The sequence below is a fragment of the Rhinoderma darwinii genome, unplaced genomic scaffold, assembly GCF_050947455.1.
Source record: "Rhinoderma darwinii isolate aRhiDar2 unplaced genomic scaffold, aRhiDar2.hap1 Scaffold_588, whole genome shotgun sequence".
NCBI classification, from domain to species: Eukaryota; Metazoa; Chordata; class Amphibia; order Anura; family Rhinodermatidae; genus Rhinoderma; species Rhinoderma darwinii.
The window spans coordinates 63,519-85,208 of record NW_027464142.1 but is presented as its reverse complement, the minus strand read 5'-3'; the positions used below and the strand labels follow the sequence as shown (position 1 = coordinate 85,208).

Genomic DNA, 21,690 nt, shown 5'->3' with positions numbered 1-21,690 from the left:
CAAGGAGAAGTTGTCTGTAAAGTTGGTGGATGCCTATTTTCCATTTTGCAGTCCCTTGTCTCCCTCTTGTGGCCTCCTGGAGGCAACTAGCTGTGCAAAAAAAAGACAGCCTGGCGGCCGGCTGTTGCAGTGTTGCCCTCTCAGGCAACACTGAGTGACTGACTGAGCCTCACCGTCTTATATAAAGTTCAGACGGAACTTTGCACGTGTCATAGTGGAGCCCTCAGGATTCCAGAGCCAGCTTTCTGACATCATAATGGGGCCTCAGAGATAAAAGCCTGGGCCCAGGCAGTGTTGGTCAGTGCTGCTCAGCAGGCAGCACTGGACTGGACTGGATTACAGCTGATACAAGGTGTGAAGGAACAAGGGGTGGCTGTGGGCATGCACTTGCTGCCGCTGCCAGTGTTTATCTGCATGGCAGCAGGGCATTTGGGCGTTGCCAGGAAGGCGTTTTTATGTAGATTCCTCCTCTTTCAGCACTGCATTGTGGTGCAAGCAAAAGAAGCAAATCCTGTCTGGCTTCCTCTCCGGCCTTTATTCACCTCCCGTGTAGCTGTGAGTGTGTGAGCCTGCAGGGCCCCATGGAATTGCCTAGAAGTAGGCTGAATCGCTGCAAGGGCTGAACAGCAGTATCGGGCAGGCTCGGGCAACGCGCGGCCCGTTCGGGTTATCGCTTCTCGGCCTTTTGGCTAAGATCAAGTGTAGTATCTGTTCTTATCAGTTTAATATCTGATACGTCCCCTATCTGGGGACCATATATTAAATGGATTTTTAGAACAGGGAGATGGAAATAGAGCTTGCTCTGTCCACTCCACGCATTGACCTGGTATTGCAGTATTTCCAGGACCGGTGCACCCTTTCCTTATGTGTTGACTAAAAGCAGATTCCAAAAGTGTTTTTTGTCTTTGCTATTGTTTCTGTCTTTCTGAAGGGATCTCCCCTTTTAATCCCATTATTTCAACACCTGTTGGACAATGCATGAGTGATAATGAGCTCATTGATTAAATGCAATTAATGAATAGATTGCCACCTCTTGTTGTGTGTCGTCTGTGTTTCTGTGTTTCCGGCATTTCACATTGGAACACCTCATTCACCTTCCTTGTCTTCTCTCCGCCCTCCCTTTTAGGTAAGTTAAAGAGCTGCACCTGAGCCAGCCACTGATTGATTGATTGATTGATTGATTGATTGATTGATTGATTGATGCAGCACAACAGTCAAATAGTGGAGTGGAGTAGGGGAACAGCAAACAGCCAATAAAGCAGCCCGCCCGCTCGCCTGCCCGCCACAATGGACCTACCTGTGTACACTAGATGGATGTGATGGAATGTACTGTCGTCCCTACATTTCAAGAAGAAGTAAGAATTGCAGTTGCAACAAAGCCTTGCTTGCCTACAAAGAGAGCAGCAATTTGGATTTGTTACTATGTTACCTAGAAGAATAACAAACTGTGCAAGGATGGAGGTTGTAGGAGCAAGGAGAAGTTGTCTGTAAAGTTGGTGGATGCCTATTTTCCATTTTGCAGTCCCTTGTCTCCCTCTTGTGGCCTCCTGGAGGCAACTAGCTGTGCAAAAAAAAGACAGCCTGGCGGCCGGCTGTTGCAGTGTTGCCCTCTCAGGCAACACTGAGTGACTGACTGAGCCTCACCGTCTTATATAAAGTTCAGACGGAACTTTGCACGTGTCATAGTGGAGCCCTCAGGATTCCAGAGCCAGCTTTCTGACATCATAATGGGGCCTCAGAGATAAAAGCCTGGGCCCAGGCAGTGTTGGTCAGTGCTGCTTAGCAGGCAGCACTGGACTGGACTGGATTACAGCTGATACAAGGTGTGAAGGAACAAGGGGTGGCTGTGGGCATGCACTTGCTGCCGCTGCCAGTGTTTATCTGCATGGCAGCAGGGCATTTGGGCGTTGCCAGGAAGGCGTTTTTATGTAGATTCCTCCTCTTTCAGCACTGCATTGTGGTGCAAGCAAAAGAAGCAAATCCTGTCTGGCTTCCTCTCCGGCCTTTATTCACCTCCCGTGTAGCTGTGAGTGTGTGAGCCTGCAGGGCCCCATGGAATTGCCTAGAAGTAGGCTGAATCGCTGCAAGGGCTGAACAGCAGTATCGGGCAGGCTCGGGCAACGCGCGGCCCGTTTGGGTTATCGCTTCTCGGCCTTTTGGCTAAGATCAAGTGTAGTATCTGTTCTTATCAGTTTAATATCTGATACGTCCCCTATCTGGGGACCATATATTAAATGGATTTTTAGAACAGGGAGATGGAAATAGAGCTTGCTCTGTCCACTCCACGCATTGACCTGGTATTGCAGTATTTCCAGGACCGGTGCACCCTTTCCTTATGTGTTGACTAAAAGCAGATTCCAAAAGTGTTTTTTGTCTTTGCTATTGTTTCTGTCTTTCTGAAGGGATCTCCCCTTTTAATCCCATTATTTCAACACCTGTTGGACAATGCATGAGTGATAATGAGCTCATTGATTAAATGCAATTAATGAATAGATTGCCACCTCTTGTTGTGTGTCGTCTGTGTTTCTGTGTTTCCGGCATTTCACATTGGAACACCTCAGTCACCTTCCTTGTCTTCTCTCCGCCCTCCCTTTTAGGTAAGTTAAAGAGCTGCACCTGAGCCAGCCACTGATTGATTGATTGATTGATTGATTGATTGATTGATTGATTGATTGATTGATGCAGCACAACAGTCAAATAGTGGAGTGGAGTAGGGGAACAGCAAACAGCCAATAAAGCAGCCCGCCCGCTCGCCTGCCCGCCACAATGGACCTACCTGTGTACACTAGATGGATGTGATGGAATGTACTGTCGTCCCTACATTTCAAGAAGAAGTAAGAATTGCAGTTGCAACAAAGCCTTGCTTGCCTACAAAGAGAGCAGCAATTTGGATTTGTTACTATGTTACCTAGAAGAATAACAAACTGTGCAAGGATGGAGGTTGTAGGAGCAAGGAGAAGTTGTCTGTAAAGTTGGTGGATGCCTATTTTCCATTTTGCAGTCCCTTGTCTCCCTCTTGTGGCCTCCTGGAGGCAACTAGCTGTGCAAAAAAAAGACAGCCTGGCGGCCGGCTGTTGCAGTGTTGCCCTCTCAGGCAACACTGAGTGACTGACTGAGCCTCACCGTCTTATATAAAGTTCAGACGGAACTTTGCACGTGTCATAGTGGAGCCCTCAGGATTCCAGAGCCAGCTTTCTGACATCATAATGGGGCCTCAGAGATAAAAGCCTGGGCCCAGGCAGTGTTGGTCAGTGCTGCTCAGCAGGCAGCACTGGACTGGACTGGATTACAGCTGATACAAGGTGTGAAGGAACAAGGGGTGGCTGTGGGCATGCACTTGCTGCCGCTGCCAGTGTTTATCTGCATGGCAGCAGGGCATTTGGGCGTTGCCAGGAAGGCGTTTTTATGTAGATTCCTCCTCTTTCAGCACTGCATTGTGGTGCAAGCAAAAGAAGCAAATCCTGTCTGGCTTCCTCTCCGGCCTTTATTCACCTCCCGTGTAGCTGTGAGTGTGTGAGCCTGCAGGGCCCCATGGAATTGCCTAGAAGTAGGCTGAATCGCTGCAAGGGCTGAACAGCAGTATCGGGCAGGCTCGGGCAACGCGCGGCCCGTTCGGGTTATCGCTTCTCGGCCTTTTGGCTAAGATCAAGTGTAGTATCTGTTCTTATCAGTTTAATATCTGATACGTCCCCTATCTGGGGACCATATATTAAATGGATTTTTAGAACAGGGAGATGGAAATAGAGCTTGCTCTGTCCACTCCACGCATTGACCTGGTATTGCAGTATTTCCAGGACCGGTGCACCCTTTCCTTATGTGTTGACTAAAAGCAGATTCCAAAAGTGTTTTTTGTCTTTGCTATTGTTTCTGTCTTTCTGAAGGGATCTCCCCTTTTAATCCCATTATTTCAACACCTGTTGGACAATGCATGAGTGATAATGAGCTCATTGATTAAATGCAATTAATGAATAGATTGCCACCTCTTGTTGTGTGTCGTCTGTGTTTCTGTGTTTCCGGCATTTCACATTGGAACACCTCATTCACCTTCCTTGTCTTCTCTCCGCCCTCCCTTTTAGGTAAGTTAAAGAGCTGCACCTGAGCCAGCCACTGATTGATTGATTGATTGATTGATTGATTGATTGATTGATGCAGCACAACAGTCAAATAGTGGAGTGGAGTAGGGGAACAGCAAACAGCCAATAAAGCAGCCCGCCCGCTCGCCTGCCCGCCACAATGGACCTACCTGTGTACACTAGATGGATGTGATGGAATGTACTGTCGTCCCTACATTTCAAGAAGAAGTAAGAATTGCAGTTGCAACAAAGCCTTGCTTGCCTACAAAGAGAGCAGCAATTTGGATTTGTTACTATGTTACCTAGAAGAATAACAAACTGTGCAAGGATGGAGGTTGTAGGAGCAAGGAGAAGTTGTCTGTAAAGTTGGTGGATGCCTATTTTCCATTTTGCAGTCCCTTGTCTCCCTCTTGTGGCCTCCTGGAGGCAACTAGCTGTGCAAAAAAAAGACAGCCTGGCGGCCGGCTGTTGCAGTGTTGCCCTCTCAGGCAACACTGAGTGACTGACTGAGCCTCACCGTCTTATATAAAGTTCAGACGGAACTTTGCACGTGTCATAGTGGAGCCCTCAGGATTCCAGAGCCAGCTTTCTGACATCATAATGGGGCCTCAGAGATAAAAGCCTGGGCCCAGGCAGTGTTGGTCAGTGCTGCTCAGCAGGCAGCACTGGACTGGACTGGATTACAGCTGATACAAGGTGTGAAGGAACAAGGGGTGGCTGTGGGCATGCACTTGCTGCCGCTGCCAGTGTTTATCTGCATGGCAGCAGGGCATTTGGGCGTTGCCAGGAAGGCGTTTTTATGTAGATTCCTCCTCTTTCAGCACTGCATTGTGGTGCAAGCAAAAGAAGCAAATCCTGTCTGGCTTCCTCTCCGGCCTTTATTCACCTCCCGTGTAGCTGTGAGTGTGTGAGCCTGCAGGGCCCCATGGAATTGCCTAGAAGTAGGCTGAATCGCTGCAAGGGCTGAACAGCAGTATCGGGCAGGCTCGGGCAACGCGCGGCCCGTTCGGGTTATCGCTTCTCGGCCTTTTGGCTAAGATCAAGTGTAGTATCTGTTCTTATCAGTTTAATATCTGATACGTCCCCTATCTGGGGACCATATATTAAATGGATTTTTAGAACAGGGAGATGGAAATAGAGCTTGCTCTGTCCACTCCACGCATTGACCTGGTATTGCAGTATTTCCAGGACCGGTGCACCCTTTCCTTATGTGTTGACTAAAAGCAGATTCCAAAAGTGTTTTTTGTCTTTGCTATTGTTTCTGTCTTTCTGAAGGGATCTCCCCTTTTAATCCCATTATTTCAACACCTGTTGGACAATGCATGAGTGATAATGAGCTCATTGATTAAATGCAATTAATGAATAGATTGCCACCTCTTGTTGTGTGTCGTCTGTGTTTCTGTGTTTCCGGCATTTCACATTGGAACACCTCATTCACCTTCCTTGTCTTCTCTCCGCCCTCCCTTTTAGGTAAGTTAAAGAGCTGCACCTGAGCCAGCCACTGATTGATTGATTGATTGATTGATTGATTGATTGATTGATTGATTGAGTGATTGATTGATTGATTGATGCAGCACAACAGTCAAATAGTGGAGTGGAGTAGGGGAACAGCAAACAGCCAATAAAGCAGCCCGCCCGCTCGCCTGCCCGCCACAATGGACCTACCTGTGTACACTAGATGGATGTGATGGAATGTACTGTCGTCCCTACATTTCAAGAAGAAGTAAGAATTGCAGTTGCAACAAAGCCTTGCTTGCCTACAAAGAGAGCAGCAATTTGGATTTGTTACTATGTTACCTAGAAGAATAACAAACTGTGCAAGGATGGAGGTTGTAGGAGCAAGGAGAAGTTGTCTGTAAAGTTGGTGGATGCCTATTTTCCATTTTGCAGTCCCTTGTCTCCCTCTTGTGGCCTCCTGGAGGCAACTAGCTGTGCAAAAAAAAGACAGCCTGGCGGCCGGCTGTTGCAGTGTTGCCCTCTCAGGCAACACTGAGTGACTGACTGAGCCTCACCGTCTTATATAAAGTTCAGACGGAACTTTGCACGTGTCATAGTGGAGCCCTCAGGATTCCAGAGCCAGCTTTCTGACATCATAATGGGGCCTCAGAGATAAAAGCCTGGGCCCAGGCAGTGTTGGTCAGTGCTGCTCAGCAGGCAGCACTGGACTGGACTGGATTACAGCTGATACAAGGTGTGAAGGAACAAGGGGTGGCTGTGGGCATGCACTTGCTGCCGCTGCCAGTGTTTATCTGCATGGCAGCAGGGCATTTGGGCGTTGCCAGGAAGGCGTTTTTATGTAGATTCCTCCTCTTTCAGCACTGCATTGTGGTGCAAGCAAAAGAAGCAAATCCTGTCTGGCTTCCTCTCCGGCCTTTATTCACCTCCCGTGTAGCTGTGAGTGTGTGAGCCTGCAGGGCCCCATGGAATTGCCTAGAAGTAGGCTGAATCGCTGCAAGGGCTGAACAGCAGTATCGGGCAGGCTCGGGCAACGCGCGGCCCGTTCGGGTTATCGCTTCTCGGCCTTTTGGCTAAGATCAAGTGTAGTATCTGTTCTTATCAGTTTAATATCTGATACGTCCCCTATCTGGGGACCATATATTAAATGGATTTTTAGAACAGGGAGATGGAAATAGAGCTTGCTCTGTCCACTCCACGCATTGACCTGGTATTGCAGTATTTCCAGGACCGGTGCACCCTTTCCTTATGTGTTGACTAAAAGCAGATTCCAAAAGTGTTTTTTGTCTTTGCTATTGTTTCTGTCTTTCTGAAGGGATCTCCCCTTTTAATCCCATTATTTCAACACCTGTTGGACAATGCATGAGTGATAATGAGCTCATTGATTAAATGCAATTAATGAATAGATTGCCACCTCTTGTTGTGTGTCGTCTGTGTTTCTGTGTTTCCGGCATTTCACATTGGAACACCTCATTCACCTTCCTTGTCTTCTCTCCGCCCTCCCTTTTAGGTAAGTTAAAGAGCTGCACCTGAGCCAGCCACTGATTGATTGATTGATTGATTGATTGATTGATTGATTGATTGATTGATTGATTGATGCAGCACAACAGTCAAATAGTGGAGTGGAGTAGGGGAACAGCAAACAGCCAATAAAGCAGCCCGCCCGCTCGCCTGCCCGCCACAATGGACCTACCTGTGTACACTAGATGGATGTGATGGAATGTACTGTCGTCCCTACATTTCAAGAAGAAGTAAGAATTGCAGTTGCAACAAAGCCTTGCTTGCCTACAAAGAGAGCAGCAATTTGGATTTGTTACTATGTTACCTAGAAGAATAACAAACTGTGCAAGGATGGAGGTTGTAGGAGCAAGGAGAAGTTGTCTGTAAAGTTGGTGGATGCCTATTTTCCATTTTGCAGTCCCTTGTCTCCCTCTTGTGGCCTCCTGGAGGCAACTAGCTGTGCAAAAAAAAGACAGCCTGGCGGCCGGCTGTTGCAGTGTTGCCCTCTCAGGCAACACTGAGTGACTGACTGAGCCTCACCGTCTTATATAAAGTTCAGACGGAACTTTGCACGTGTCATAGTGGAGCCCTCAGGATTCCAGAGCCAGCTTTCTGACATCATAATGGGGCCTCAGAGATAAAAGCCTGGGCCCAGGCAGTGTTGGTCAGTGCTGCTCAGCAGGCAGCACTGGACTGGACTGGATTACAGCTGATACAAGGTGTGAAGGAACAAGGGGTGGCTGTGGGCATGCACTTGCTGCCGCTGCCAGTGTTTATCTGCATGGCAGCAGGGCATTTGGGCGTTGCCAGGAAGGCGTTTTTATGTAGATTCCTCCTCTTTCAGCACTGCATTGTGGTGCAAGCAAAAGAAGCAAATCCTGTCTGGCTTCCTCTCCGGCCTTTATTCACCTCCCGTGTAGCTGTGAGTGTGTGAGCCTGCAGGGCCCCATGGAATTGCCTAGAAGTAGGCTGAATCGCTGCAAGGGCTGAACAGCAGTATCGGGCAGGCTCGGGCAACGCGCGGCCCGTTCGGGTTATCGCTTCTCGGCCTTTTGGCTAAGATCAAGTGTAGTATCTGTTCTTATCAGTTTAATATCTGATACGTCCCCTATCTGGGGACCATATATTAAATGGATTTTTAGAACAGGGAGATGGAAATAGAGCTTGCTCTGTCCACTCCACGCATTGACCTGGTATTGCAGTATTTCCAGGACCGATGCACCCTTTCCTTATGTGTTGACTAAAAGCAGATTCCAAAAGTGTTTTTTGTCTTTGCTATTGTTTCTGTCTTTCTGAAGGGATCTCCCCTTTTAATCCCATTATTTCAACACCTGTTGGACAATGCATGAGTGATAATGAGCTCATTGATTAAATGCAATTAATGAATAGATTGCCACCTCTTGTTGTGTGTCGTCTGTGTTTCTGTGTTTCCGGCATTTCACATTGGAACACCTCATTCACCTTCCTTGTCTTCTCTCCGCCCTCCCTTTTAGGTAAGTTAAAGAGCTGCACCTGAGCCAGCCACTGATTGATTGATTGATTGATTGATTGATTGATTGATTGATTGATTGATTGATGCAGCACAACAGTCAAATAGTGGAGTGGAGTAGGGGAACAGCAAACAGCCAATAAAGCAGCCCGCCCGCTCGCCTGCCCGCCACAATGGACCTACCTGTGTACACTAGATGGATGTGATGGAATGTACTGTCGTCCCTACATTTCAAGAAGAAGTAAGAATTGCAGTTGCAACAAAGCCTTGCTTGCCTACAAAGAGAGCAGCAATTTGGATTTGTTACTATGTTACCTAGAAGAATAACAAACTGTGCAAGGATGGAGGTTGTAGGAGCAAGGAGAAGTTGTCTGTAAAGTTGGTGGATGCCTATTTTCCATTTTGCAGTCCCTTGTCTCCCTCTTGTGGCCTCCTGGAGGCAACTAGCTGTGCAAAAAAAAGACAGCCTGGCGGCCGGCTGTTGCAGTGTTGCCCTCTCAGGCAACACTGAGTGACTGACTGAGCCTCACCGTCTTATATAAAGTTCAGACGGAACTTTGCACGTGTCATAGTGGAGCCCTCAGGATTCCAGAGCCAGCTTTCTGACATCATAATGGGGCCTCAGAGATAAAAGCCTGGGCCCAGGCAGTGTTGGTCAGTGCTGCTCAGCAGGCAGCACTGGACTGGACTGGATTACAGCTGATACAAGGTGTGAAGGAACAAGGGGTGGCTGTGGGCATGCACTTGCTGCCGCTGCCAGTGTTTATCTGCATGGCAGCAGGGCATTTGGGCGTTGCCAGGAAGGCGTTTTTATGTAGATTCCTCCTCTTTCAGCACTGCATTGTGGTGCAAGCAAAAGAAGCAAATCCTGTCTGGCTTCCTCTCCGGCCTTTATTCACCTCCCGTGTAGCTGTGAGTGTGTGAGCCTGCAGGGCCCCATGGAATTGCCTAGAAGTAGGCTGAATCGCTGCAAGGGCTGAACAGCAGTATCGGGCAGGCTCGGGCAACGCGCGGCCCGTTCGGGTTATCGCTTCTCGGCCTTTTGGCTAAGATCAAGTGTAGTATCTGTTCTTATCAGTTTAATATCTGATACGTCCCCTATCTGGGGACCATATATTAAATGGATTTTTAGAACAGGGAGATGGAAATAGAGCTTGCTCTGTCCACTCCACGCATTGACCTGGTATTGCAGTATTTCCAGGACCGGTGCACCCTTTCCTTATGTGTTGACTAAAAGCAGATTCCAAAAGTGTTTTTTGTCTTTGCTATTGTTTCTGTCTTTCTGAAGGGATCTCCCCTTTTAATCCCATTATTTCAACACCTGTTGGACAATGCATGAGTGATAATGAGCTCATTGATTAAATGCAATTAATGAATAGATTGCCACCTCTTGTTGTGTGTCGTCTGTGTTTCTGTGTTTCCGGCATTTCACATTGGAACACCTCATTCACCTTCCTTGTCTTCTCTCCGCCCTCCCTTTTAGGTAAGTTAAAGAGCTGCACCTGAGCCAGCCACTGATTGATTGATTGATTGATTGATTGATTGATTGATTGATTGATTGATTGATTGATGCAGCACAACAGTCAAATAGTGGAGTGGAGTAGGGGAACAGCAAACAGCCAATAAAGCAGCCCGCCCGCTCGCCTGCCCGCCACAATGGACCTACCTGTGTACACTAGATGGATGTGATGGAATGTACTGTCGTCCCTACATTTCAAGAAGAAGTAAGAATTGCAGTTGCAACAAAGCCTTGCTTGCCTACAAAGAGAGCAGCAATTTGGATTTGTTACTATGTTACCTAGAAGAATAACAAACTGTGCAAGGATGGAGGTTGTAGGAGCAAGGAGAAGTTGTCTGTAAAGTTGGTGGATGCCTATTTTCCATTTTGCAGTCCCTTGTCTCCCTCTTGTGGCCTCCTGGAGGCAACTAGCTGTGCAAAAAAAAGACAGCCTGGCGGCCGGCTGTTGCAGTGTTGCCCTCTCAGGCAACACTGAGTGACTGACTGAGCCTCACCGTCTTATATAAAGTTCAGACGGAACTTTGCACGTGTCATAGTGGAGCCCTCAGGATTCCAGAGCCAGCTTTCTGACATCATAATGGGGCCTCAGAGATAAAAGCCTGGGCCCAGGCAGTGTTGGTCAGTGCTGCTCAGCAGGCAGCACTGGACTGGACTGGATTACAGCTGATACAAGGTGTGAAGGAACAAGGGGTGGTTGTGGGCATGCACTTGATGCCGCTGCCAGTGTTTATCTGCATGGCAGCAGGGCATTTGGGCGTTGCCAGGAAGGCGTTTTTATGTAGATTCCTCCTCTTTCAGCACTGCATTGTGGTGCAAGCAAAAGAAGCAAATCCTGTCTGGCTTCCTCTCCGGCCTTTATTCACCTCCCGTGTAGCTGTGAGTGTGTGAGCCTGCAGGGCCCCATGGAATTGCCTAGAAGTAGGCTGAATCGCTGCAAGGGCTGAACAGCAGTATCGGGCAGGCTCGGGCAACGCGCGGCCCGTTCGGGTTATCGCTTCTCGGCCTTTTGGCTAAGATCAAGTGTAGTATCTGTTCTTATCAGTTTAATATCTGATACGTCCCCTATCTGGGGACCATATATTAAATGGATTTTTAGAACAGGGAGATGGAAATAGAGCTTGCTCTGTCCACTCCACGCATTGACCTGGTATTGCAGTATTTCCAGGACCGGTGCACCCTTTCCTTATGTGTTGACTAAAAGCAGATTCCAAAAGTGTTTTTTGTCTTTGCTATTGTTTCTGTCTTTCTGAAGGGATCTCCCCTTTTAATCCCATTATTTCAACACCCGTTGGACAATGCATGAGTGATAATGAGCTCATTGATTAAATGCAATTAATGAATAGATTGCCACCTCTTGTTGTGTGTCGTCTGTGTTTCTGTGTTTCCGGCATTTCACATTGGAACACCTCATTCACCTTCCTTGTCTTCTCTCCGCCCTCCCTTTTAGGTAAGTTAAAGAGCTGCACCTGAGCCAGCCACTGATTGATTGATTGATTGATTGATTGATTGATTGATTGATTGATTGATTGAGTGATTGATTGATTGATTGATGCAGCACAACAGTCAAATAGTGGAGTGGAGTAGGGGAACAGCAAACAGCCAATAAAGCAGCCCGCCCGCTCGCCTGCCCGCCACAATGGACCTACCTGTGTACACTAGATGGATGTGATGGAATGTACTGTCGTCCCTACATTTCAAGAAGAAGTAAGAATTGCAGTTGCAACAAAGCCTTGCTTGCCTACAAAGAGAGCAGCAATTTGGATTTGTTACTATGTTACCTAGAAGAATAACAAACTGTGCAAGGATGGAGGTTGTAGGAGCAAGGAGAAGTTGTCTGTAAAGTTGGTGGATGCCTATTTTCCATTTTGCAGTCCCTTGTCTCCCTCTTGTGGCCTCCTGGAGGCAACTAGCTGTGCAAAAAAAAGACAGCCTGGCGGCCGGCTGTTGCAGTGTTGCCCTCTCAGGCAACACTGAGTGACTGACTGAGCCTCACCGTCTTATATAAAGTTCAGACGGAACTTTGCACGTGTCATAGTGGAGCCCTCAGGATTCCAGAGCCAGCTTTCTGACATCATAATGGGGCCTCAGAGATAAAAGCCTGGGCCCAGGCAGTGTTGGTCAGTGCTGCTCAGCAGGCAGCACTGGACTGGACTGGATTACAGCTGATACAAGGTGTGAAGGAACAAGGGGTGGCTGTGGGCATGCACTTGCTGCCGCTGCCAGTGTTTATCTGCATGGCAGCAGGGCATTTGGGCGTTGCCAGGAAGGCGTTTTTATGTAGATTCCTCCTCTTTCAGCACTGCATTGTGGTGCAAGCAAAAGAAGCAAATCCTGTCTGGCTTCCTCTCCGGCCTTTATTCACCTCCCGTGTAGCTGTGAGTGTGTGAGCCTGCAGGGCCCCATGGAATTGCCTAGAAGTAGGCTGAATCGCTGCAAGGGCTGAACAGCAGTATCGGGCAGGCTCGGGCAACGCGCGGCCCGTTCGGGTTATCGCTTCTCGGCCTTTTGGCTAAGATCAAGTGTAGTATCTGTTCTTATCAGTTTAATATCTGATACGTCCCCTATCTGGGGACCATATATTAAATGGATTTTTAGAACAGGGAGATGGAAATAGAGCTTGCTCTGTCCACTCCACGCATTGACCTGGTATTGCAGTATTTCCAGGACCGGTGCACCCTTTCCTTATGTGTTGACTAAAAGCAGATTCCAAAAGTGTTTTTTGTCTTTGCTATTGTTTCTGTCTTTCTGAAGGGATCTCCCCTTTTAATCCCATTATTTCAACACCCGTTGGACAATGCATGAGTGATAATGAGCTCATTGATTAAATGCAATTAATGAATAGATTGCCACCTCTTGTTGTGTGTCGTCTGTGTTTCTGTGTTTCCGGCATTTCACATTGGAACACCTCATTCACCTTCCTTGTCTTCTCTCCGCCCTCCCTTTTAGGTAAGTTAAAGAGCTGCACCTGAGCCAGCCACTGATTGATTGATTGATTGATTGATTGATTGATTGATTGATTGATTGATGCAGCACAACAGTCAAATAGTGGAGTGGAGTAGGGGAACAGCAAACAGCCAATAAAGCAGCCCGCCCGCTCGCCTGCCCGCCACAATGGACCTACCTGTGTACACTAGATGGATGTGATGGAATGTACTGTCGTCCCTACATTTCAAGAAGAAGTAAGAATTGCAGTTGCAACAAAGCCTTGCTTGCCTACAAAGAGAGCAGCAATTTGGATTTGTTACTATGTTACCTAGAAGAATAACAAACTGTGCAAGGATGGAGGTTGTAGGAGCAAGGAGAAGTTGTCTGTAAAGTTGGTGGATGCCTATTTTCCATTTTGCAGTCCCTTGTCTCCCTCTTGTGGCCTCCTGGAGGCAACTAGCTGTGCAAAAAAAAGACAGCCTGGCGGCCGGCTGTTGCAGTGTTGCCCTCTCAGGCAACACTGAGTGACTGACTGAGCCTCACCGTCTTATATAAAGTTCAGACGGAACTTTGCACGTGTCATAGTGGAGCCCTCAGGATTCCAGAGCCAGCTTTCTGACATCATAATGGGGCCTCAGAGATAAAAGCCTGGGCCCAGGCAGTGTTGGTCAGTGCTGCTCAGCAGGCAGCACTGGACTGGACTGGATTACAGCTGATACAAGGTGTGAAGGAACAAGGGGTGGCTGTGGGCATGCACTTGCTGCCGCTGCCAGTGTTTATCTGCATGGCAGCAGGGCATTTGGGCGTTGCCAGGAAGGCGTTTTTATGTAGATTCCTCCTCTTTCAGCACTGCATTGTGGTGCAAGCAAAAGAAGCAAATCCTGTCTGGCTTCCTCTCCGGCCTTTATTCACCTCCCGTGTAGCTGTGAGTGTGTGAGCCTGCAGGGCCCCATGGAATTGCCTAGAAGTAGGCTGAATCGCTGCAAGGGCTGAACAGCAGTATCGGGCAGGCTCGGGCAACGCGCGGCCCGTTCGGGTTATCGCTTCTCGGCCTTTTGGCTAAGATCAAGTGTAGTATCTGTTCTTATCAGTTTAATATCTGATACGTCCCCTATCTGGGGACCATATATTAAATGGATTTTTAGAACAGGGAGATGGAAATAGAGCTTGCTCTGTCCACTCCACGCATTGACCTGGTATTGCAGTATTTCCAGGACCGGTGCACCCTTTCCTTATGTGTTGACTAAAAGCAGATTCCAAAAGTGTTTTTTGTCTTTGCTATTGTTTCTGTCTTTCTGAAGGGATCTCCCCTTTTAATCCCATTATTTCAACACCTGTTGGACAATGCATGAGTGATAATGAGCTCATTGATTAAATGCAATTAATGAATAGATTGCCACCTCTTGTTGTGTGTCGTCTGTGTTTCTGTGTTTCCGGCATTTCACATTGGAACACCTCATTCACCTTCCTTGTCTTCTCTCCGCCCTCCCTTTTAGGTAAGTTAAAGAGCTGCACCTGAGCCAGCCACTGATTGATTGATTGATTGATTGATTGATTGATTGATTGATTGATGCAGCACAACAGTCAAATAGTGGAGTGGAGTAGGGGAACAGCAAACAGCCAATAAAGCAGCCCGCCCGCTCGCCTGCCCGCCACAATGGACCTACCTGTGTACACTAGATGGATGTGATGGAATGTACTGTCGTCCCTACATTTCAAGAAGAAGTAAGAATTGCAGTTGCAACAAAGCCTTGCTTGCCTACAAAGAGAGCAGCAATTTGGATTTGTTACTATGTTACCTAGAAGAATAACAAACTGTGCAAGGATGGAGGTTGTAGGAGCAAGGAGAAGTTGTCTGTAAAGTTGGTGGATGCCTATTTTCCATTTTGCAGTCCCTTGTCTCCCTCTTGTGGCCTCCTGGAGGCAACTAGCTGTGCAAAAAAAAGACAGCCTGGCGGCCGGCTGTTGCAGTGTTGCCCTCTCAGGCAACACTGAGTGACTGACTGAGCCTCACCGTCTTATATAAAGTTCAGACGGAACTTTGCACGTGTCATAGTGGAGCCCTCAGGATTCCAGAGCCAGCTTTCTGACATCATAATGGGGCCTCAGAGATAAAAGCCTGGGCCCAGGCAGTGTTGGTCAGTGCTGCTCAGCAGGCAGCACTGGACTGGACTGGATTACAGCTGATACAAGGTGTGAAGGAACAAGGGGTGGCTGTGGGCATGCACTTGCTGCCGCTGCCAGTGTTTATCTGCATGGCAGCAGGGCATTTGGGCGTTGCCAGGAAGGCGTTTTTATGTAGATTCCTCCTCTTTCAGCACTGCATTGTGGTGCAAGCAAAAGAAGCAAATCCTGTCTGGCTTCCTCTCCGGCCTTTATTCACCTCCCGTGTAGCTGTGAGTGTGTGAGCCTGCAGGGCCCCATGGAATTGCCTAGAAGTAGGCTGAATCGCTGCAAGGGCTGAACAGCAGTATCGGGCAGGCTCGGGCAACGCGCGGCCCGTTCGGGTTATCGCTTCTCGGCCTTTTGGCTAAGATCAAGTGTAGTATCTGTTCTTATCAGTTTAATATCTGATACGTCCCCTATCTGGGGACCATATATTAAATGGATTTTTAGAACAGGGAGATGGAAATAGAGCTTGCTCTGTCCACTCCACGCATTGACCTGGTATTGCAGTATTTCCAGGACCGGTGCACCCTTTCCTTATGTGTTGACTAAAAGCAGATTCCAAAAGTGTTTTTTGTCTTTGCTATTGTTTCTGTCTTTCTGAAGGGATCTCCCCTTTTAATCCCATTATTTCAACACCTGTTGGACAATGCATGAGTGATAATGAGCTCATTGATTAAATGCAATTAATGAATAGATTGCCACCTCTTGTTGTGTGTCGTCTGTGTTTCTGTGTTTCCGGCATTTCACATTGGAACACCTCATTCACCTTCCTTGTCTTCTCTCCGCCCTCCCTTTTAGGTAAGTTAAAGAGCTGCACCTGAGCCAGCCACTGATTGATTGATTGATTGATTGATTGATTGATTGATTGATTGATTGATTGATTGATTGATTGATGCAGCACAACAGTCAAATAGTGGAGTGGAGTAGGGGAACAGCAAACAGCCAATAAAGCAGCCCGCCCGCTCGCCTGCCCGCCACAATGGACCTACCTGTGTACACTAGATGGATGTGATGGAATGTACTGTTGTCCCTACATTTCAAGAAGAAGTAAGAATTGCAGTTGCAACAAAGCCTTGCTTGCCTACAAAGAGAGCAGCAATTTGGACTTGTTACTATGTTACCTAGAAGAATAACAAACTGTGCAAGGATGGAGGTTGTAGGAGCAAGGAGAAGTTGTCTGTAAAGTTGGTGGATGCCTATTTTCCATTTTGCAGTCCCTTGTCTCCCTCTTGTGGCCTCCTGGAGGCAACTAGCTGTGCAAAAAAAAGACAGCCTGGCGGCCGGCTGTTGCAGTGTTGCCCTCTCAGGCAACACTGAGTGACTGACTGAGCCTCACCGTCTTATATAAAGTTCAGACGGAACTTTGCACGTGTCATAGTGGAGCCCTCAGGATTCCAGAGCCAGCTTTCTGACATCATAATGGGGCCTCAGAGATAAAAGCCTGGGCCCAGGCAGTGTTGGTCAGTGCTGCTCAGCAGGCAGCACTGGACTGGACTGGATTACAGCTGATACAAGGTGTGAAGGAACAAGGGGTGGCTGTGGGCATGCACTTGCTGCCGCTGCCAGTGTTTATCTGCATGGCAGCAGGGCATTTGGGCGTTGCCAGGAAGGCGTTTTTATGTAGATTCCTCCTCTTTCAGCACTGCATTGTGGTGCAAGCAAAAGAAGCAAATCCTGTCTGGCTTCCTCTCCGGCCTTTATTCACCTCCCGTGTAGCTGTGAGTGTGTGAGCCTGCAGGGCCCCATGGAATTGCCTAGAAGTAGGCTGAATCGCTGCAAGGGCTGAACAGCAGTATCGGGCAGGCTCGGGCAACGCGCGGCCCGTTCGGGTTATCGCTTCTCGGCCTTTTGGCTAAGATCAAGTGTAGTATCTGTTCTTATCAGTTTAATATCTGATACGTCCCCTATCTGGGGACCATATATTAAATGGATTTTTAGAACAGGGAGATGGAAATAGAGCTTGCTCTGTCCACTCCACGCATTGACCTGGTATTGCAGTATTTCCAGGACCGGTGCACCCTTTCCTTATGTGTTGACTAAAAGCAGATTCCAAAAGTGTTTTTTGTCTTTGCTATTGTTTCTGTCTTTCTGAAGGGATCTCCCCTTTTAATCCCATTATTTCAACACCTGTTGGACAATGCATGAGTGATAATGAGCTCATTGATTAAATGCAATTAATGAATAGATTGCCACCTCTTGTTGTGTGTCGTCTGTGTTTCTGTGTTTCCGGCATTTCACATTGGAACACCTCATTCACCTTCCTTGTCTTCTCTCCGCCCTCCCTTTTAGGTAAGTTAAAGAGCTGCACCTGAGCCAGCCACTGATTGATTGATTGATTGATTGATTGATTGATTGATTGATTGATGCAGCACAACAGTCAAATAGTGGAGTGGAGTAGGGGAACAGCAAACAGCCAATAAAGCAGCCCGCCCGCTCGCCTGCCCGCCACAATGGACCTACCTGTGTACACTAGATGGATGTGATGGAATGTACTGTCGTCCCTACATTTCAAGAAGAAGTAAGAATTGCAGTTGCAACAAAGCCTTGCTTGCCTACAAAGAGAGCAGCAATTTGGATTTGTTACTATGTTACCTAGAAGAATAACAAACTGTGCAAGGATGGAGGTTGTAGGAGCAAGGAGAAGTTGTCTGTAAAGTTGGTGGATGCCTATTTTCCATTTTGCAGTCCCTTGTCTCCCTCTTGTGGCCTCCTGGAGGCAACTAGCTGTGCAAAAAAAAGACAGCCTGGCGGCCGGCTGTTGCAGTGTTGCCCTCTCAGGCAACACTGAGTGACTGACTGAGCCTCACCGTCTTATATAAAGTTCAGACGGAACTTTGCACGTGTCATAGTGGAGCCCTCAGGATTCCAGAGCCAGCTTTCTGACATCATAATGGGGCCTCAGAGATAAAAGCCTGGGCCCAGGCAGTGTTGGTCAGTGCTGCTCAGCAGGCAGCACTGGACTGGACTGGATTACAGCTGATACAAGGTGTGAAGGAACAAGGGGTGGCTGTGGGCATGCACTTGCTGCCGCTGCCAGTGTTTATCTGCATGGCAGCAGGGCATTTGGGCGTTGCCAGGAAGGCGTTTTTATGTAGATTCCTCCTCTTTCAGCACTGCATTGTGGTGCAAGCAAAAGAAGCAAATCCTGTCTGGCTTCCTCTCCGGCCTTTATTCACCTCCCGTGTAGCTGTGAGTGTGTGAGCCTGCAGGGCCCCATGGAATTGCCTAGAAGTAGGCTGAATCGCTGCAAGGGCTGAACAGCAGTATCGGGCAGGCTCGGGCAACGCGCGGCCCGTTCGGGTTATCGCTTCTCGGCCTTTTGGCTAAGATCAAGTGTAGTATCTGTTCTTATCAGTTTAATATCTGATACGTCCCCTATCTGGGGACCATATATTAAATGGATTTTTAGAACAGGGAGATGGAAATAGAGCTTGCTCTGTCCACTCCACGCATTGACCTGGTATTGCAGTATTTCCAGGACCGGTGCACCCTTTCCTTATGTGTTGACTAAAAGCAGATTCCAAAAGTGTTTTTTGTCTTTGCTATTGTTTCTGTCTTTCTGAAGGGATCTCCCCTTTTAATCCCATTATTTCAACACCTGTTGGACAATGCATGAGTGATAATGAGCTCATTGATTAAATGCAATTAATGAATAGATTGCCACCTCTTGTTGTGTGTCGTCTGTGTTTCTGTGTTTCCGGCATTTCACATTGGAACACCTCATTCACCTTCCTTGTCTTCTCTCCGCCCTCCCTTTTAGGTAAGTTAAAGAGCTGCACCTGAGCCAGCCACTGATTGATTGATTGATTGATTGATTGATTGATTGATTGATGCAGCACAACAGTCAAATAGTGGAGTGGAGTAGGGGAACAGCAAACAGCCAATAAAGCAGCCCGCCCGCTCGCCTGCCCGCCACAATGGACCTACCTGTGTACACTAGATGGATGTGATGGAATGTACTGTCGTCCCTACATTTCAAGAAGAAGTAAGATTGCAGTTGCAACAAAGCCTTGCTTGCCTACAAAGAGAGCAGCAATTTGGATTTGTTACTATGTTACCTAGAAGAATAACAAACTGTGCAAGGATGGAGGTTGTAGGAGCAAGGAGAAGTTGTCTGTAAAGTTGGTGGATGCCTATTTTCCATTTTGCAGTCCCTTGTCTCCCTCTTGTGGCCTCCTGGAGGCAACTAGCTGTGCAAAAAAAAGACAGCCTGGCGGCCGGCTGTTGCAGTGTTGCCCTCTCAGGCAACACTGAGTGACTGACTGAGCCTCACCGTCTTATATAAAGTTCAGACGGAACTTTGCACGTGTCATAGTGGAGCCCTCAGGATTCCAGAGCCAGCTTTCTGACATCATAATGGGGCCTCAGAGATAAAAGCCTGGGCCCAGGCAGTGTTGGTCAGTGCTGCTCAGCAGGCAGCACTGGACTGGACTGGATTACAGCTGATACAAGGTGTGAAGGAACAAGGGGTGGCTGTGGGCATGCACTTGCTGCCGCTGCCAGTGTTTATCTGCATGGCAGCAGGGCATTTGGGCGTTGCCAGGAAGGCGTTTTTATGTAGATTCCTCCTCTTTCAGCACTGCATTGTGGTGCAAGCAAAAGAAGCAAATCCTGTCTGGCTTCCTCTCCGGCCTTTATTCACCTCCCGTGTAGCTGTGAGTGTGTGAGCCTGCAGGGCCCCATGGAATTGCCTAGAAGTAGGCTGAATCGCTGCAAGGGCTGAACAGCAGTATCGGGCAGGCTCGGGCAACGCGCGGCCCGTTCGGGTTATCGCTTCTCGGCCTTTTGGCTAAGATCAAGTGTAGTATCTGTTCTTATCAGTTTAATATCTGATACGTCCCCTATCTGGGGACCATATATTAAATGGATTTTTAGAACAGGGAGATGGAAATAGAGCTTGCTCTGTCCACTCCACGCATTGACCTGGTATTGCAGTATTTCCAGGACCGGTGCACCCTTTCCTTATGTGTTGACTAAAAGCAGATTCCAAAAGTGTTTTTTGTCTTTGCTATTGTTTCTGTCTTTCTGAAGGGATCTCCCCTTTTAATCCCATTATTTCAACACCTGTTGGACAATGCATGAGTGATAATGAGCTCATTGATTAAATGCAATTAATGAATAGATTGCCACCTCTTGTTGTGTGTCGTCTGTGTTTCTGTGTTTCCGGCATTTCACATTGGAACACCTCATTCACCTTCCTTGTCTTCTCTCCGCCCTCCCTTTTAGGTAAGTTAAAGAGCTGCACCTGAGCCAGCCACTGATTGATTGATTGATTGATTGATTGATTGATTGATTGATGCAGCACAACAGTCAAATAGTGGAGTGGAGTAGGGGAACAGCAAACAGCCAATAAAGCAGCCCGCCCGCTCGCCTGCCCGCCACAATGGACCTACCTGTGTACACTAGATGGATGTGATGGAATGTACTGTCGTCCCTACATTTCAAGAAGAAGTAAGAATTGCAGTTGCAACAAAGCCTTGCTTGCCTACAAAGAGAGCAGCAATTTGGATTTGTTACTATGTTACCTAGAAGAATAACAAACTGTGCAAGGATGGAGGTTGTAGGAGCAAGGAGAAGTTGTCTGTAAAGTTGGTGGATGCCTATTTTCCATTTTGCAGTCCCTTGTCTCCCTCTTGTGGCCTCCTGGAGGCAACTAGCTGTGCAAAAAAAAGACAGCCTGGCGGCCGGCTGTTGCAGTGTTGCCCTCTCAGGCAACACTGAGTGACTGACTGAGCCTCACCGTCTTATATAAAGTTCAGACGGAACTTTGCACGTGTCATAGTGGAGCCCTCAGGATTCCAGAGCCAGCTTTCTGACATCATAATGGGGCCTCAGAGATAAAAGCCTGGGCCCAGGCAGTGTTGGTCAGTGCTGCTCAGCAGGCAGCACTGGACTGGACTGGATTACAGCTGATACAAGGTGTGAAGGAACAAGGGGTGGCTGTGGGCATGCACTTGCTGCCGCTGCCAGTGTTTATCTGCATGGCAGCAGGGCATTTGGGCGTTGCCAGGAAGGCGTTTTTATGTAGATTCCTCCTCTTTCAGCACTGCATTGTGGTGCAAGCAAAAGAAGCAAATCCTGTCTGGCTTCCTCTCCGGCCTTTATTCACCTCCCGTGTAGCTGTGAGTGTGTGAGCCTGCAGGGCCCCATGGAATTGCCTAGAAGTAGGCTGAATCGCTGCAAGGGCTGAACAGCAGTATCGGGCAGGCTCGGGCAACGCGCGGCCCGTTCGGGTTATCGCTTCTCGGCCTTTTGGCTAAGATCAAGTGTAGTATCTGTTCTTATCAGTTTAATATCTGATACGTCCCCTATCTGGGGACCATATATTAAATGGATTTTTAGAACAGGGAGATGGAAATAGAGCTTGCTCTGTCCACTCCACGCATTGACCTGGTATTGCAGTATTTCCAGGACCGGTGCACCCTTTCCTTATGTGTTGACTAAAAGCAGATTCCAAAAGTGTTTTTTGTCTTTGCTATTGTTTCTGTCTTTCTGAAGGGATCTCCCCTTTTAATCCCATTATTTCAACACCTGTTGGACAATGCATGAGTGATAATGAG

At 47.9% G+C, this 21,690-nt stretch overlaps 15 non-coding genes across 15 annotated transcripts; all 15 read left to right on the top strand.

The window, feature by feature from the left end:
* Window positions 1-669: 669 nt before the first annotated feature.
* Window positions 670-860, top strand: LOC142724815 (U2 spliceosomal RNA). The gene has a single exon (XR_012876292.1). It is a non-coding gene; the product is annotated as a U2 spliceosomal RNA (small nuclear RNA).
* Window positions 861-2,140: 1,280 nt separating this feature from the next.
* Window positions 2,141-2,331, top strand: LOC142724814 (U2 spliceosomal RNA). Its single transcript, XR_012876291.1, has one exon. It is a non-coding gene; the product is annotated as a U2 spliceosomal RNA (small nuclear RNA).
* A 1,288-nt stretch (window positions 2,332-3,619) lies between these two features.
* On the top strand, window positions 3,620-3,810 carry LOC142724813 (U2 spliceosomal RNA). Its single transcript, XR_012876290.1, has one exon. It is a non-coding gene; the product is annotated as a U2 spliceosomal RNA (small nuclear RNA).
* Window positions 3,811-5,086: 1,276 nt separating this feature from the next.
* LOC142724812 (U2 spliceosomal RNA) lies at window positions 5,087-5,277 on the top strand. Its single transcript, XR_012876289.1, has one exon. It is a non-coding gene; the product is annotated as a U2 spliceosomal RNA (small nuclear RNA).
* Window positions 5,278-6,581: 1,304 nt separating this feature from the next.
* On the top strand, window positions 6,582-6,772 carry LOC142724810 (U2 spliceosomal RNA). The gene has a single exon (XR_012876287.1). It is a non-coding gene; the product is annotated as a U2 spliceosomal RNA (small nuclear RNA).
* A 1,292-nt stretch (window positions 6,773-8,064) lies between these two features.
* LOC142724751 (U2 spliceosomal RNA) lies at window positions 8,065-8,255 on the top strand. The gene has a single exon (XR_012876234.1). It is a non-coding gene; the product is annotated as a U2 spliceosomal RNA (small nuclear RNA).
* A 1,288-nt stretch (window positions 8,256-9,543) lies between these two features.
* On the top strand, window positions 9,544-9,734 carry LOC142724808 (U2 spliceosomal RNA). The gene has a single exon (XR_012876286.1). It is a non-coding gene; the product is annotated as a U2 spliceosomal RNA (small nuclear RNA).
* Window positions 9,735-11,026: 1,292 nt separating this feature from the next.
* Window positions 11,027-11,217, top strand: LOC142724807 (U2 spliceosomal RNA). Its single transcript, XR_012876285.1, has one exon. It is a non-coding gene; the product is annotated as a U2 spliceosomal RNA (small nuclear RNA).
* Window positions 11,218-12,525: 1,308 nt separating this feature from the next.
* LOC142724806 (U2 spliceosomal RNA) lies at window positions 12,526-12,716 on the top strand. Its single transcript, XR_012876284.1, has one exon. It is a non-coding gene; the product is annotated as a U2 spliceosomal RNA (small nuclear RNA).
* Window positions 12,717-14,000: 1,284 nt separating this feature from the next.
* LOC142724805 (U2 spliceosomal RNA) lies at window positions 14,001-14,191 on the top strand. The gene has a single exon (XR_012876283.1). It is a non-coding gene; the product is annotated as a U2 spliceosomal RNA (small nuclear RNA).
* Window positions 14,192-15,471: 1,280 nt separating this feature from the next.
* LOC142724804 (U2 spliceosomal RNA) lies at window positions 15,472-15,662 on the top strand. The gene has a single exon (XR_012876282.1). It is a non-coding gene; the product is annotated as a U2 spliceosomal RNA (small nuclear RNA).
* A 1,300-nt stretch (window positions 15,663-16,962) lies between these two features.
* LOC142724803 (U2 spliceosomal RNA) lies at window positions 16,963-17,153 on the top strand. Its single transcript, XR_012876281.1, has one exon. It is a non-coding gene; the product is annotated as a U2 spliceosomal RNA (small nuclear RNA).
* Window positions 17,154-18,433: 1,280 nt separating this feature from the next.
* Window positions 18,434-18,624, top strand: LOC142724802 (U2 spliceosomal RNA). Its single transcript, XR_012876280.1, has one exon. It is a non-coding gene; the product is annotated as a U2 spliceosomal RNA (small nuclear RNA).
* Window positions 18,625-19,899: 1,275 nt separating this feature from the next.
* On the top strand, window positions 19,900-20,090 carry LOC142724801 (U2 spliceosomal RNA). Its single transcript, XR_012876279.1, has one exon. It is a non-coding gene; the product is annotated as a U2 spliceosomal RNA (small nuclear RNA).
* A 1,276-nt stretch (window positions 20,091-21,366) lies between these two features.
* LOC142724800 (U2 spliceosomal RNA) lies at window positions 21,367-21,557 on the top strand. The gene has a single exon (XR_012876278.1). It is a non-coding gene; the product is annotated as a U2 spliceosomal RNA (small nuclear RNA).
* Window positions 21,558-21,690: the final 133 nt, after the last annotated feature.